Source organism: Acanthopagrus latus, chromosome 15 (genome assembly GCF_904848185.1).
Source record: "Acanthopagrus latus isolate v.2019 chromosome 15, fAcaLat1.1, whole genome shotgun sequence".
In the NCBI taxonomy this organism is placed as follows: domain Eukaryota; kingdom Metazoa; phylum Chordata; class Actinopteri; order Spariformes; family Sparidae; genus Acanthopagrus; species Acanthopagrus latus.
This window is the reverse complement of record NC_051053.1, coordinates 17,586,961-17,604,260: the sequence shown is the minus strand read 5'-3', so window position 1 is coordinate 17,604,260 and position 17,300 is coordinate 17,586,961. Positions and strand designations below refer to the sequence as shown.

At 42.1% G+C, this 17,300-nt stretch overlaps 1 protein-coding gene across 1 annotated transcript in view; it reads right to left on the bottom strand.

The window, feature by feature from the left end:
- The window catches only part of slc24a3 (solute carrier family 24 member 3), a 65,855-nt gene that overhangs the window by 12,101 nt on the left and 36,454 nt on the right, over positions 1 to 17,300 (bottom strand). The window lies entirely within an intron of this gene.

The window sequence follows — 17,300 nt, the reverse complement described above, 5'->3', positions numbered from 1 at the left end:
ATTCAATATACATGGGAAGGGCAGATGTATCAATGGAAAGTATTGGCACTACAATGAAGCCAAATGAAACCATCTTAAATCCAGTAAGAAGACATAGAAAATACATCTGATTCTTGACTGATTGCTTCTGTTCTGTGTACACCAGAATACCAGAACTGAAGTATGTGACCAAAAGTCACCAGAGATCACAGGCAGGAATCAGGACCTGGTACCATAACATGGTGTTGTTATAGTGACCAACAGAACCCCCCATTTTTTTTCTCTGATCTCAGTGCAGCTGTATTGAAACATACAGTCATGGTCAAAAGTTTACCTTCACTTGTCAAGAAGAGTGTTCAGCTCTCGTTACTTTTGTACAGAACCGGAACACTCACGTCACAGTCCTGTTGGAGGGGGGGTCCAACCTGACACTCCAGGCTTTCAAGATGTAATTAATTTGGAGCAATTCAGATATGCACGGCATTGCTGTGCTCCGGCTAATGTTGTCAAATCTGTTGATTAGTGCCAAAGGTGCAAGAAACACCACAGAAATTAGGGCCTCAGATGCTCACTCACTGTCTGCCTGGTATGTCAGGGCCCATGGTGAAGTAGGACAACAGTTGGAGTGCTGGAGCGATGTTACAGACCAGGCTAAGGAAAGGTAGTTATATATATATATATATATATATATATATATATATATATATATATATATATATATATATATATATATATATATATATATATATATATATATATATTATATATTATATTATATATATTATATACATTTTCATTCATACATTGTGTCAAAGTTAGAAATTAACATGTCGTGACGACACCAGCTTCCACCCCAAAACAAAAAGCTGAAACAAAAGAAGAAGCGTCTAGAGTCTGCACACGCTCGGAGTGAAGCAGCCCATCAGTGGGATCAGTCTGACGCTGCTCCGTGCCTCCATCTTTAACCTAACAGAGGTGTCAGCATGAATCAATCAGTTCTGCGGCCAATCACAACATGCCAAAATATGCCAAATACTCATTCACAGCCATCATGTGCATTTCCTGTTGTATGTGAGTCGCAAGTGGCCGGGCTAAAAATAGCCTCAGTCCAGTCTGACTGTGTGTGCGTGTGTGTGTGTACTCGGGATTCACTCGGTTTTCTCGGTGTGTGTACTATCTGCGTGCTGTGCGTACGTGTGTGTTTGTGTATTTTTCCCGCGTGTGTTTATGTGCTTGCGTGCGCTTGTGTAACGTGAAGACAACCCAATGTGCAGTGACATTCTGTCTCTCAACAGCCGAGAGCTTGTGAGTCAGGCGGCTTCAGCATCAGCCTGCCCTGTGTGGCCCAAACACAACACGAGGCCGTACGCTCATAAGAACTGACAGCAGCACAGAGAGTGGGAGAGAGAGGAGATGAGGGCGACATGAGGGAAAGACTAAAAAAAAAAAAAAAGAGACATATTTAAGAATCTGACATGATGTGGAGTTCGAGTTTGAGGACGAAGGGGAGGCTAGAGCTACAAACCTTTACTGTACCCTGTATTCACTCACAAAATTACAAAACTACAAAATGAGCGATCCACTAATATTTACGATTTTTCTCTTGAGCCGTCCACAGTTTCATTCCACTTAATATTAACGGTAAGCCTAAAACTTTCAGGGTTTTGTCCCACATCACATACCTGGTGTTGAAATGAAAAATGTAAAGACAGAAAATGTAAGTGTTTGTTTGTTCTGGGCTAGTTTAGAAACATGGCAGGTTCAAAATGGTGGACGTGGGTTCATTGCTGCTTTAGACAAAGACTTTGCCACACTGCCATTTCCATAATAAATGTTTGAGCGTTTCAAAATCTAGTATACATCTTGTGATCATCAACAATGAAGATATTCTGATTCATGTTCACTGTGAAATTTCACAAAGCATCAAAACCAAAGTGGGTCACATGACCGCATCTTGCGTGGTTGTGATGCTATTGTCCTGAAAAAAAAAAAAAAAAATCTGTTCATGGACAGACAGAGATGTAAACACCTGGCAAAACACTCTAAATCTCTTGTGTCCAAGACCACATTCAAATATGACAGCACACACACTGCTCTACTGTCGATGTGATAACACCAGTGACTACTGTTCTCCTCGCTAATGCTGACCTGCTACAAACAGTATTGAAAAATCTCCCCCAGTTGACAAACAGCAACGCATTGTTGTAGTGATGACTTTGTGCCTGAATGGAGAGAAGGTATGCACAGAAACTGACAAAGAGTAGACACAGAGTAGACTGTTCAGTCAGCACCTGTGAGCCTACTAATAAATATGCGGGCATGTTTACACTTAAATACAAGAAAATATATCCATACATGACATAACAGGTAACACATCTGGGGCTAGGTTGATTTGCAGCTGGGTCTGAATCTGGACCTTGGTCTGGACTTGAGAATCCTAAACCATGATTGTTATTATCAAAATAACCACAATCCTAAAAAAAAATATAATGGAGAATGAACAAATACACATATTCTTAAGCTGCAATTAAGGGTACCACCTGTAACGAATATGACGTCTGGAAGTCTGGAGAATGCACTTTCTACATTTCTGTCTGTTTGATCAAATAACACATACTGTCAAAGGTAACCTCGACTGAAAGCACTTTGTGCCACAAACCATTAGAAACACACTATTTGATTTCTGGCACTAGGGATCTCTCAATTAAAACAAAAAGGAGTAAGTAGCGCGTGATCATGGGAGTTGTTGTCTTTACTGGTAAACAATCAACGTCACTGATGAAAATCTATCTGACTCAACTGAGGCAGAAGTGCTTCACGGATGAGGTGATTTATTAAAGTTTTATGAAAGTCCTGTTTATTCTCATACACAGGCTCCTTGCTCACTCTCTGACTGTCTCCTGGCAGCGGACCAATCAAACACACAACCAAAATTAATGATTTCTCTGGGTTGGAACAGTGTTGGAAGCTTTCTGGATAATATCAGTGCACATATCAATAAAAATACTAGTCATTTTAAGACATTTCAATGCAAAAATGTTACATATTGTTACATATTATTACATATCTTTAAACTTTAATGCTGCTTCAGATTCTCCCACTAAATCTGGTTACAATGAACACCTCACGTGAGAAACATGGAGCTGTTAGTCAGAAGTGCTTATCACCTCTGTGAAAAAAACAAAAAACTGCTTTAGTTTGTTTCAGTAGAATGTGTTTACCACTGAACCTTCACTGCCAGGACAGCCTGTACCTAGAGTAGTGCAACACACACACACACACACACACACACACACACACACACACACACACACACACACACGCACGCAGAGCAGAAAACAATTAAGTTCAGTCTCTGTATTGTCTCACGTCTGACACATATTGTCATATTGTATGCATATTCATATACATAGTCACAATTAAATCCCCTGCACACACAGCCACATTGCATACGCGAACACACACACACACACACACACACACACACACACACACACACACACACACACACACACACACCAGGCCTCTATGCATACTGATGAGACACCTCTTTAGCCAATTCCACAGCCCCAAAATAACAACAGTCCGGCTCTATTGGCATGACTGCTTCTGTTGGAGCGTCTATGAGGAGTCTTTGTCTGTTCAATTCACAGATTAGAGCCTCACTGAAACTGGCCAATGCAGGCATGGATAATGGACACAGGCCAACTCTATTTCTACTAGAGATGTGTTAGTGTGTGTGTGTGTGGGTGTGTGTGTAAATTTATGCGTGACAGGCCATCACGACAAAGCTGCCCATTCTCTTTCCTTTCACCTCGACCTGGCACTGATACAGATACTTCCTGAGCAGATGATGGGCGACATGTACGACAAAATATTACTCAAACACATGATCAGTCAAACACACGCACACACACACACACACACACACACACACACAGTTCTGCTAGACGAGCCAAGTTTCCAAAAGGATTAAATCCACCTTATCTGCCTCTCTCCATACCAGAAATTCAGAAAGGCATTTTGAAATTGAACCTAGAATTGTCGTATAGAAACACGTGGGTTGTTTTTCCAACAGAAAGACATGTTTTTTTCTGACAGGAAACTGGGATATTCCTACTCTAATATACTTTACAACACAGAGCAGAGGATACGTTTCTGCTGCTTCTGTGTCATTTTGCTGTGGTTCTGAACAGGTTGAGTTGAAACAGTGGGCCAATTTCAGGGTTTTAAAATGATTTTCCGGTTCAGCCAATCATCTCACTCACTGCTGAGGAGAGAATTCAGAACAAACACAGTCAGTTTGATCTGTCATAGTCAGGCTGCACTTTTAATAATTACAAAAAGACACCAACCAGTTTATATTCTGAATAGAAATGTATATTGTAGAATGTTTCACATCCAGTATATCAGTAAACATATTATGAACTGGTCTCTAATTGTCCTCTGATGGTTGTCAGATAATCAGTATCTTGTTTTATGAATTGAAGTATTTCAGTTCAGGTGCTGATTCCACGTCAACACGTTCTTCTAACTTCATTCTTTGACCATTGACCCTCTCGTGGTTTTGGTTGCGTGTCATGTGTACATACGGTACGTACATACAGGGTTTATGTCGCGACTGCCCTCTGCCACTCTGGATAAAAGCCTCTGCTAAGTGCTCAAAATGTGTCTTTCCGTCCATGTCAAAATGCATCAGTCATATGAGCATCCATCATGATTTAGGATTAAACACCCATATGGTAGCTGGTGATCAGACCAGCCTAACATCAGCGCTGCACTGACGTCACCCTCTCATACTGCACTAATCTTGTTAAATATTCTGTGAAAAAATGGATGTCGAACAGTGAGTGAGACAAAAGCGTTGCATAATCTGCGGATTTAGAAAAAGAAAATAATAATCTATATGAATTACAGAAGCCGATGAGTTCAAGTTGTTTCTGAAAAATGTCTAATCTGTGTGAGCTTGTATTTTGCGGAGTTAAGTGCAGCCTGCAGCCGCTCTGAAAGGCTTTTCTACAGTATAGGATGAACAGAGCAGAGCGGGACATAAAAAGGGATGGACAGACTGTTGGCAGCCGACCATTTGGAGAGGCCCAGGAAAATATTTTGGATCTACTCGAAAGCATTAAACTGTAGCTTCCATATTTCAAAACGACTGAAGAAATATGTCTTCCTTCAGTTTGGAGTTTCTAAAAAAAGGTTTTCCTGTAGCCTTCCATACTTCCACACATCAAAATATTATTGAGATCTCAACATTGGCATTAGATAAAGGTGAAATATGGGAAAAAACAGCATTATAATGAAGTACATGCAGAGATGTCCTGGCCTACATGTCTTGTCCTCCAGATGTAACATCTGTCACATCATCATGACTTCAGTAGTTTTTTTCAGTGAAAATGAAAATTACACTGCAGAAATGTTCGTTCCTACTAGCCATGAATGATATCCAAATATTACATATTTAAAATGTACATGTACAGTTTAGATACAGAAGTGCATAGAGGAAGTCTTTTCCTCTATCACAGACCACAAGTCTAGAAAACCTGCCTATAAATGTTCAGCATGTAACTTCTGTGAATTCCTTCAAGGGACATCCAAAGTCTTATAGCTATAAAAAAACAATTCAACCATGTGTTCTTGTAGTATAAACTGCTTATTGGCATCATTTTAATATGTTTAATACAATGCTGAGCTATAGCAACATCATTAATATATGAAAGAGAAGAACGTGCCCTTCAGCCACTGGTATTTCCATATATAGTTACAATAAGTAGTTTAAGTGTGGCTGCCCAAAATGAGGGTAACTCCAGAAGGAGCTCTTGAATAAATTGTTCAGTGGCTTGGACAGGAACAGTGGCTGGGTTCACCCCGAACCCTAAACGTCCCGGTGGATCCCAGAACCCCGAGACATTGATAGCAGTTATATTCTAGCAATGCAGTTTGATCATTAACATTTGTGCCGTTTAATTGGGACAGAACATGTGGCACAAAACATGTGTATTCAAATTGAATTTCAATACAATTGCATTTAAAGTCAAAATCATAAAATAAATATGGAGGACGCCCATAATTGTGGATTAAGACGCTGACTGCTGCTGCATCCTTCTCTGCTTTTTATTTCCTGTCATCTCTCCACTGTCGGTAAATGAGGCTAAAATAGTGATGTGACCATGTGAAAAGCACCACCTTAGAACTCTTGAGAAAATCCTTGAGGCCTTGATGATGGTATATAGTATAGACACTGAGTCCTCATTGGATGCTGATGCAGTTGCAAGAAATTAGTCCTTGCATTTCAAGAGGGTCTGCGCACCATTCTGTGCTTTGGCCCCAATAATATTTGATGAATTGCGACTGCAATTTTGGTTATTTCTGAGAATTATACAAATGTGAAGCAAATCTCTAGTAGACGACACACAACACACATCACACAACACACACACACACACATCACACTCACACACACACATGCGCACACACACACACACGCACACACACACACACACGGTCAGCCATCAAATCCCCAAGCTGTGGGAGATCAATGTGGATTGACCCGAGCGGAGACGGACAGCTCGTCACTCCAGGGGCAGAGAAACAACAGTCGACCCCCCCCCCCCCCCCATGCTGCTGCCACCCCTAACACTTACGTAACACCACAAGCATTACATAAGAGCTCTGCGGCTCCGATAGAGAGAGACACAGAGGACCGAGAGAGAGAATCCGCCAAATCCTACACATCATTAAAGGGATCCGAGGAGGCTGCAGTGTTTCAAGAACAGCAGAAAAGACGCCGCTTTACGCAAATGACAGATGGCTTTTCCTCCATCAATGACAAAGCATGCTTAAGCTCTGTTGTTATCGAGGGTTACTAACACTTACACACACGTGTATGTGTAGAGGGAGAGTGCTGTTGCACACAGGAAATAGCCACTACAGCCCTGCTGTCATGTAAAAGCCATCTCTAAAATGCTATGTTGTATTTTTGAGTTGAGATAGTTTACCAGGTTTGAGGATGTTACGTGTGCGTCACTGGTTTCTAGTTTCGGTTTGACACATTTTTTAAGAGAAAATCTGAATTACATTATTAAGAAAAAAAGTTGGGGCGCCATTTAGCTCAGCTGGGGCCCTTTGCTGCACATCACTGTCCCTCTCTTTCATCCTGATTCCTGTCTATCTCAATCAGTCCTGTCAATAAAGGCCCCAAAAAAATAAAAAACTACACAAAAAAAATAAACAAACTGTACTTTAAAGAAAGATAGTTTAAAGTTTAAAAATGATCTGATTCTAGCTTGTTAAATATGAATATTTTTTGTTTTCGAGGATGTCATCTTGCACTTTTGGGAAACTCCGATGAATGGTTTTCATAATTTAGTGGAACACAGTTAGCCAAGTCTAGCGCAGAGAAAGATGCAGGATGAGAGCTCTAACCTGACTCCGTCTAAAATTCAAATGTTGGCTTCTCATGTCAAAATATGTTTTTTGTATTGAGCAATGTCAGCTTTGGTTAATTTTGCTTTTAATAGCCTGAAACCAATTAACTGGTAACTACCGGGTTAATTATTCTGAGTTAACAAAAGGGGGGTGAAAATGTGAAATGATGTCAAATATAAGACGTGTTTAATCTCTGTGTCTCTGTTCTGCATTTTAATTTAGAGTTGACGGTGCATTGTCAATGTTTTTGTTTCCTTGGCAACGCGAGGCTAACCTTCCTGTGCCGCATCTCACAAGGTTTTAAAGACACTGTGAAAAACTAGTCCAGGCTGGTTTGGGTGAGTTTGTGAAAACAAAACCAAACAAAACATCATTACAATACGTTCAAAGAAAGTAAATCCACTAGTCAACAAAAGCGACATTAGGCTAGGCTCACAGCTTCGGCAGCTAGCAGGAAGCGTCCTGCAGGGCTTCACCTGCAATGTACAGAAAGTTCAGATAGTGAAATGAGCAGAAATTACTGGCTGGCAGACGCTACACCCCATATTACACTAAAAGAACTCAGCTACAGAGGCCCGGCTACACAACTCAGCAACACAACCAGGACTGCAGATCCACTGTGCCTGCAGGACAGAATGAATAACAGAACTACAGAAACTAGAATGCATCTCTCTGGCCTCCTCTGATAGGGCACGGGTCAGCAGAATCACTTTCAAGTGGAGCAACAGTTTGGTTTTAAGAGTCTCGCAAGCATAATCCGTGTTTTACCTCCTACTGATACAGTATACTGGACAGGATTTGCCATCCTCCCTCCTTCTCCCACACACACAGTGTGCCAGTCTTGCACCAGCTGTCGTCGTCCTAAAGATGATGGTGTAATGCACTGAGGTAAGCACAGCACTTAGGCTCATACCCTGACAAAGTGTCATCTGAGTTCACTGTTTAATGCAAACAGTCTCCGGCTCGTGTATTCATTCTTTGAACTGTCATGCTTCGTACACGGCAGCAGGTATGAGGGAGAAATATAATGTAAGTTTAAAATGTTCGACCCTGTGGCCTTACGCCTGCTGGTGTTTAACAGTTTAGTTTGTAAAAAAGTGGGCAACTACACACACACATGCATGCGCGCACAGACACAAGCTGCAGCATGTGGTTGCATTTATTTTCTGCCACAAGTGCTTACAAGTAAGTGGGTGGTATTACCTAACACGTCGGACATTCGTCAGTGGGGAAACAAAGTGTAGAATCGAGAGAAAACAAGGGGGAAGCACGAAGATAAGTCAGCTCTATTTACAACATTTTCCTGTAAACCGCCCACTAACATCGGTGTTGAATAAATACAAATAAACATGTCCTTTTAATGGCTCTTTCCTTTTAAATAACTTTAAAAAAGAGTAAACCGTGAATGGAAAACAAAGCAAATCAAGGAAAATGAAATGGGAAGACAGAAGGAGGAGAAGAAATGAGGAGAAACAACAGTCCAGGTTGAGCTGCACTCCGCTCTGTTCCTCTATAAACTGTTCCTGTGTGTGTCTGCAGCCTCTGGCCACAATTAGCACCAAAGGTGGCTCAGTGATGGGGGGTGCTGAGTTCACACTAGCCCACCCTTGAGCTACAGTAGCAGGGAAACTAACCTCAGTGCTGCCCTGCTCTCTCTGCTGTAGCCTATGGATACAAGCCCCATTCACACTGCCCTTTTAAGGCAAGGAAACAAAAAACAAAACAAAAAACCAACACCACACAGGCTGAAGCGGCCTGGTTCAGTGTGAACAAACAAAGGTGGCGTAAAGGCGAGCCTTAGGTACAGCAAAAATAGGGAACCCCTGTGTGAGGAGGGCTACAGTTTACCAACTTTGTCTCCTCTCTGATGCAGTTCCACTCATTTGATGTGTTCAAAGTAAATGAATTTAGCTTGACCCACCCTGTTATCACTTACTAAAACAGGCTTTTCACCAAAGTGATTACTGAATAAGTGCTGAAAATACAGCAACACTGCAACCACAGTTGCACCAGAAACTTGTCCGAGGTAGAAACCTAAAGCGCACCTGAAGAGTGAGACGGACCTGGATGCAGACATGGCAGAGATGGGTCATGGTGTGGATCATGTGAACATAAGCCTGTACAAAATCCTCAGATAAACATATGGTATGTGAGCGAACAACATACAGGCTATTTATATATACTGTAATATAAGAAATCAACTATAAGTGGTGAATTATTTTGTGCCGGGTGTAGGGAGGAGGCACTGGGGTCTGGTGGCTGATGGTTTGAGGGGAGCCTGCCAAGTGCTTTGAGCTACGTCGCCGAACGAGTCTGTGGTCGAACGTGCTTCTAAGCCGCCTCAGTTTAACACAGAGGGGATGAAAGGGATTGTCCATGATAGCTTTCAGCTTTGCGCTCATCCTCTTCTTGGACACTTCCTCCACACTGTCCAGCTCCATCCCCACCACAGAGCTTCCTAATCAGCTTATTCAGCTTGTTTGTGCCAGAGTGGCCGATACCACCTCTGCAGCAAAGCAGACCACAGCAAAGCCGTTCATACTGGCCTCTGACCACTGTAGAACATCCGTAGCAGCCTTGTGCACAAATTCAAGGACCTGTAGAGGGCATCGATGTTGTCCGACCAGTCCATTCCCTAGGAACTTGTAAGCATCAACCATCTCCACCCCCTCCTCTATTTATTGCAACAGAGGTGGGGGGAAAGTCCACCACCAGCTCCTTGGTTTTCTTGGTGTTAGCCTGTAGATGATTTCTGTCACACCAGGGGGAGGTTGGGAGGAGGAGAGAGGGGAGGTGGTGGTTGAGGGAGGTAATGTGAGAGGGAGCCAGTGGGGAGGACAGGAAAGCAGGGGAGGGGGAGGGAGAGGTCAGGAGGAGAGGAGTGGAGGAGAAAAGGTGAGAGGGGAGGTGGTGGGTGAGAGAGGTGTGGCCTGGAGGAGGAGAGTAGAGCCTTAGTGCTAGCGTAAAGGAAGTCCAAGGTCTTACAACACGGTTTCCACCGGTCCTGTCTCCGACACGTAAAGTCTCCGATATGGCAGTGAGACCTAATCGCATCGCGCAATGCTCATGTGTCCACCAGCTGCGCCACGGCAACTTTCAGCAGCATCCCAGTAGAGGCTCTCCGCTCTGTGCTCAGAGAACACACTGCGAGTCTATTTTTGATAGAAGCGGACCGAGGCCCTCGACAATCTGCACAGAGCAGATGGAGCAAGACAGGAAGTCAGACAGCAGAATGGAGAAATGATGAAGTAAAGCTACGATAAATAAATTATAAACGTCTGAGCAAGTCAACAATATCAGCCGGGCATGACCCTCCACATCTGAAACGCTGCCAGTGGGATATGAAGTCGCGTGGAAACAGCGTCGCACACACCAGGTAGCAGAGATGTGCCCAGTAGAATGTGAAGCGTAGCGTTAGTTCATGCAGGACATGGAAGTCATACGCCCCCAGCTGCAATCGACTGACAGCCTGCCGATCCAATCGTCATTGCCAATCGGTCTCACACCAGTCAGAGCTATTCTCACCAAAAGGAGGTGCATTTAAATATGGATCCCCACTCACTCATAATGACTCCTGTTCAGAAAAGCTGCCACCCACTGGAAACAAAAGGGAGTTGTAGGGAGGACTTAAACTGCCCAAACTACCAAAACTAAAAAATATGGCTATAAATCAATTAATCAAATACATAACATAATAACATAAATTGATATATCAGTTTTTATTTGTGACTGTTTTTGTTAAATTTATCTACTTTTGCACTTCATTTTCCATTTAATGCTATCTATTTTAGTTACTTATATATCTATTACTATACAATTCATTTCCACAAATGTTTTTTATTTCAGTATTTTTGTTTTACACTTCTTTCTTCATTATTCACTTGTGGGGTTTTTTGTTTGCTTGGTTGTTTAGCCTCTGAATCTGACTGAATTCCAGTTTATAATGGAGAGTCAAAATAATAATTTGATTGATCAGCTTCTTACTTCATCAAACCTTTCTTTTTAGGGGTTTCTATACCACATTCTCAGCAATGAACGTGGGGATGTCCAGAGAAACAATGGAGATCTATGAATGTTGGTCATTCAAAGCCAAGTCATAATAAAATGAGCAAAACACCGAACATGATGGTCTCCAACTGGCCTTGACCTGGTCTAAACTCCGTCTTCACATCTTTTCCTAGTAACTGTTAACACAGTTACACAGGGTCACCTCTGGTAATTTATTCATGAACATGGGAGAGAAAAGAGAAAACACAGAAAGAAGGATGGAGGGAGTGGATTTATCTGTGTATAGTCTATATATATCCATTTGAGGAAGATGAATGACAGCAAGAGCAGCTTTTTTTTTGCAGATGCAGAGAGCTACACGCTGAAAACTTGTGTGTGTATGTGTGTGCGTGTGTGTGTGCGCACTACTCCCCAGCTAAAGGTTACATGGTAATACTGACATTTAATCAGTGAGGCAGCAAACGTGGGCAGCAAGAAATCAGATGATGACCCGCTCTGACCTGGGGACTCATACGATACAGGATAGAAATCAATATAATATTTCTTCACTGTCTCACCTGTGGATGATGGAGTGTGTATGGTATGTGTCAAATATATATCCTAGTGTTGTGTTATCACTATCAGTTGTGTAACTGTTATGTCTTCTCAGTCCAGAGAGGAGTGAAAATAAAAGGGCAGGTCCATTCATGTCAAAAGGATTCTGCAGCCCACAGATCATATCATAGGCAACACTGATTTAGTGGTTTGCAGGTCAAAAGAACTCTAGAGTTAAAGTTAAATGAAGTGACTTTGGGGTTTGTTTTTTAAGAAATGTTACATTTCAGTGTGATACAGGACACAATTCTGTTATATGAGCACATTTAACAGAATTTCACACATCAACCAATAGGTGAGGAGGCTGACTTCTGAGCTCTGCAGCAAGTTTTGTAGAATATTTTGTTCAAAGACAAATGGAGCATTATGTATGCACTCTAAACTGTATGTTACATAACTAGCATGTCACTAATGTTAGCTAAATATCCTGTTGAACTTTTCACTTCAAAAAATGTTTTAAGAATACTGTCCAAAATCTGTCACAAATGCGTTAACACATCCACACTTGCTAATTAGCACTAAGACAACGTATAGCTGAGGCTAATGGGAATGTTCAGCTTGAAACTGACCTGATGACAGAACTAGACAAAAAGTCACTAAAATCACTGAGATGCATGATGTGGGAACCTTGAGTACTGAGGTTAGTTGCCCCGCTACTGTAGCTCAAGGGTGGGCTAGCGTGAACCCAGTCCCCCCCCCTCGCTGAGCCACCTCTGGTGCTAATTGTGACCAGAGGCTGCAGACACACACAGAAACAGTTTATAAAAGGAACAGAGCAGATGGAAGCTCAACCTGGACCGTTCAATCGTTTCACCAAGTCTGCTCTTATCTTCTGTGTTCCCATTCTCCCTGTTATTACTCTTTCTCTTGCCTTCTTTCACTCTTTCCACACCATCTCATCCTCAATGCACACATTTTAGATAATAAAAGGATTTCATAGTAATTAATAACTAATTAATCCATCAGTCAATGTTTCCTCACGTGTTCTTGCTGCTTTGTTGAATGTATAAAGCAATTATCTGTGAGCGTATGTGCATGCCAACTAGGCATAATTTATAGTTCCATTGTCTTTAGCTGATAGTAAAGCTTAGAGAAATGACAGGACATTAGATTGGAGGGAGGGGATGACATGCACAAAAGGGGTCACATGTCAGATTCAAACCCTGGGCGCCCCCAGTTCTATTGCTTTAATTTAATAAATGTGACTCTGTACAGTGTTTCCCATTAATTAGCGACACTCTCGTGGCCCGTCATTGCTTCAGAACAGCAGTGCTCCTCATCAGAGCTCGGCCTTCCACTGCAGATCTCATGGCACAGGAGAAAAGATACCGTGGACTGTGACTGTGGACACTGACACCCATCTTCCAGCAGCATTTAATTCATTGCAAACTTGCTTTTTGTTGGTTTTTGGCTGACTATTAACCATCCTGAGCAGTTTTCTTTCAGTAGCTGTTGATAGCTTGCATTTTCTTCCTGATTGTGGTATTAACACATCTGTACCGTACACTTTATACTGAGAAACAATTGTTTGTGCAGATGATCGTGGGACCTGTTCCTGATTTGAAACGACTCCAGGTGACTTTCCTGACTTCCTCCAGATCAATACTGAGCTCCTTAGAATTTCCCATTGTACTGTCTGTGGCTGAGTCTAAAGAGTGTATCAAACAAGCCCTATTTAAAATGGGCCCAGAAAAATCATAAGCCGTTATTTATCATAATTACTCAGAAGAAGTTAAGAGGCCATGCTACAAAGGACATTTGATTGACACAATGTTCGCTGTGTTGGACCCGGCAGATTTGGTCACATTTTTAAAAGACCTATAATAAATTCATTATTGAACCGAACGTCATGAATGTTTTTTGCAACAAAGTAGTTTGAATGAGAACTTTAGAAATCATTGGAACTCATGACTGCCATGGTACACATGTTCTTTACAAGTCTACGTAAACTGCTGACCATGACTGCAGCTAGCTTTGTGAGAAAGTAGCATCTCCATTCCTACTCTCGCTTGCTAAGCTGTGTCAGGTCAATACAAGTGATCACCAGAGTGATTTGAAGGTCAAACAGGGTGTAAGCTGCAATTTAGCTCTTTGAGACAAGGCAACAGCATCTGAGTGATTAAAGCATCATTCCAAGCATCCGAAATAAAGTAGATAAATTAATAAATGAAAGTAAATTAAGAGAACACTGTTCATAATTATTACTTCTGCATCTTGTAATTGCACCTTAAAGGAGAAGAAAATACCACAATTATCTGTCTGTGTAATTACGAGACACGTAGGCCATAATTAGAAGATGTCTCTTCGGTGAATGCAATGTGCCTCCATATATTTCAAATTATTCTGATGGCATAATTGTTGTTTGGAAAAAATGGGGGTAGTGGCATGAAATGTAGTCTGCCTGAGTGGTTTTCAATAATAGGAATGCTAAACCTGGAATTATTCAAAATCTTTGCGTGGCGACAAAGATTCAGCTTTAGACCCAGCCTTGAAAATTTGACAAAATCATCCCCAAATACTTGGCACATCAGTTCCGATCATGGAGCTGCTTTCAATCATCTCTGCTGTATGTTGTATAATCCTGTGCCTCTCCCTCCATTCCTTCCACATGAGTAAATATCGCGAAATAAACGGCACAATCCTCCCCTGTGACCAATAGGGAGATTACATATGCCATCTCTCTAGCATGTGCCCTCCTAACATGGGCTGTGCAGACCATTATCATCCGTAGAGCTCTGTAAAGCCCGGCCTGCCCCTGCACATGAACCAACACTGGACGACGAAATGTATTGTTCATGCGCATGTACTGTTACACTGTGGAACACACGCTCCTCACTTTAGCCCCATCATATATATGTGACATCCATATCTACAAACAGATGGGCATGATATTAATCCCATCACACACACACACACCGCATGTTGCTTTAATGTTCCTTTTATTCCCTGGCCTAACATGATCCTGCTTTACATCCACTCAGCGGCAAGTCATGACATCACTCTGTATGCGCGAGCGTGGCTTTCCTATGCATCATCTCGCTGCACTCAGAGCTCATACATAACATTGGCAGCGGCAGAAACATTTCGGTTCTCTCTCACTTCGCTGATGTATATTTCAAGCTGTCGTCGCTACATCAGAGCCCTGCAGCACATATATAGTTATGTTGTTGCGGTGAACTTTTGGATGTGTGGGTGCACAAGATCGAGGTGAAAGTCAGTTTAAATCGATGCAATCTGCATATTTTTCTGCAAAAAAAAACAAGTCTTGCATCTGCAGGTTGTGAGGGTTAGAGTAGTGATAATGAATTATAGTCGTCATATGTAGCAAGTATAGATATCCAGGGTGGGTGTGTGAGAGTGTATTTGTGTAGCTACAGGGGCATATCATCATATCCTCATTTTCTGGGCTCTAATTGGTGATATCCACACGTTGCAACAGCATTATGTTAGAAAATGAGCTTTGCAGCTGACTGATTCGAGTATGAAAAACCGCGCAGACACCAAAAATAGACGAAGCTGGAGAGGAGTGAAGAGAGTCAGGAGTTATTAGGATTCGATATTGTTCATGGGGCAGAGGAAACAAGCCAAACAATGTTGGGTTTAAAGGAGTTGCTTTCTAAATCCAAATGAGGCAAAAGCATGCAACTGTGATGTATTTTGAAAAAGCAAAAAATACATGTCAATACGTGCCAAGAGGAAGCCTCAGCTGAAGCCACTGTGACAGTGTTCTCCAAACACAGTTCCAAACCACACTGATCAACTAATCACATTCCAGTGTCTACGAATTAAGAGAGATTTAGGGGCTTAACTGGAATATCATATTCATAGTAATCTTTTCATTGATGTATAATCACCTGGAAAAAAAGAATCATTGTGCTTTTGTCACTAAAATGAGCCCTTTATCTCCACCGAAGGAGGGGGTCCTATACCACAGAACCTGCCACGTTGCATCGCCATGTTTCTCCAAAAGCCCAGAATGGACGAACGCAACACTGGCTCTACAGAGGCATCTAACCGCTGAGTTATTATGTGCCTGAGAAGTAAAAATAGGTAACTTGGGGTTAAAAATATTATCTGTTGTCTGTTAGAATGAAGTAGAAACAGTGTGACACTGTTATAGTGCTGCAGTGCCTCACAGGGAAGAAAATCTTCTTGATAAACGTTTATCACGAGGACTTTATACTGGATATTGATATTTCAAACATCAGCAGCATGTACTTGTGAAACTGATATATTGATTGATCACAAAGCTATTGGCAAATCAGCTGGTTCTAGCTAGTTATGTCTAATTAGCTAACTGCTAACACAACATGCAGAAGTTTCTTCCAAATGATTTTCAGGACAGAAATGGCTGTTGACATTTGCTGTGTGGAAATATTTTTGATGGTGAAGCAGTTGAATCAGGGTGAAAAATCAGCAAATAAAATGCCCAACAACAATGTTCCCAAGACTCAAATTACCACAGAACCATCTGCTTGGCTTGTGACTGATTTCAGACAAATACGAAGTAAATGGAAGAATGAAACCCAAATGCAAAAGAGAACATTGTGTGATGCGGTCTTGAAAATATCTTTATCCGTACTCTTTCTGCAGTCAGAAGGAAGATGTTGGACATAGATACAGTATACTGTACACAGAGCTTTGCCTGCAGGAGGCGGTGAGCTCTCCGTAACAAAGCTGTCTGTTCTGTATTCCAGTGTCCGTGTCCCTGTCTCTCTCTTCCTGAACCCCCTGACTCGGGGTCTGTCAACTCCGGCTCTTTAGTTCTCCACCAGGAGAGGTTTGAAATGTAAACATCCCCCATGGAGCTGAGGAATGCAGAGCGGCACGTCGAGGCACCAGAGAGGGCCAAGCTCTGCTGCAAAGCCTCTGGTATGCCAACAGCTGGCACGGTGCACTGTAACTGGCTATCAACCATTGCTGCAGAGAGAGGGAGAGAGAGAGAGAGAGAGAGAGAGAGAGAGAGAGAGAGAGAGAGAGAGAGAGAGAGAGAGAGAGAGAGAGAGAGAGAGAGAGAGAGAGAGAAAAGAGAGAGAGAGAAAAGAGAGAGAGAGAGAGAGGCAGGTGTGTCCAGGTATGAAGGCTGACATGCAGAGGGAGAGAGATGTGCAACACTGCAGTATTAAAATATGCATTGGACATGGTGTGTGTCCTGTTCTGGCAACTTCTTCATTTTTTGTAACACACACACACACACACAGTCCACCGGTAGGTCACGAAGTTCACTGGTTGCCATGACAGCAGGGGGAGTAGGGTCTATTCCCACCAGCTAAAAATTTGCTGATTTG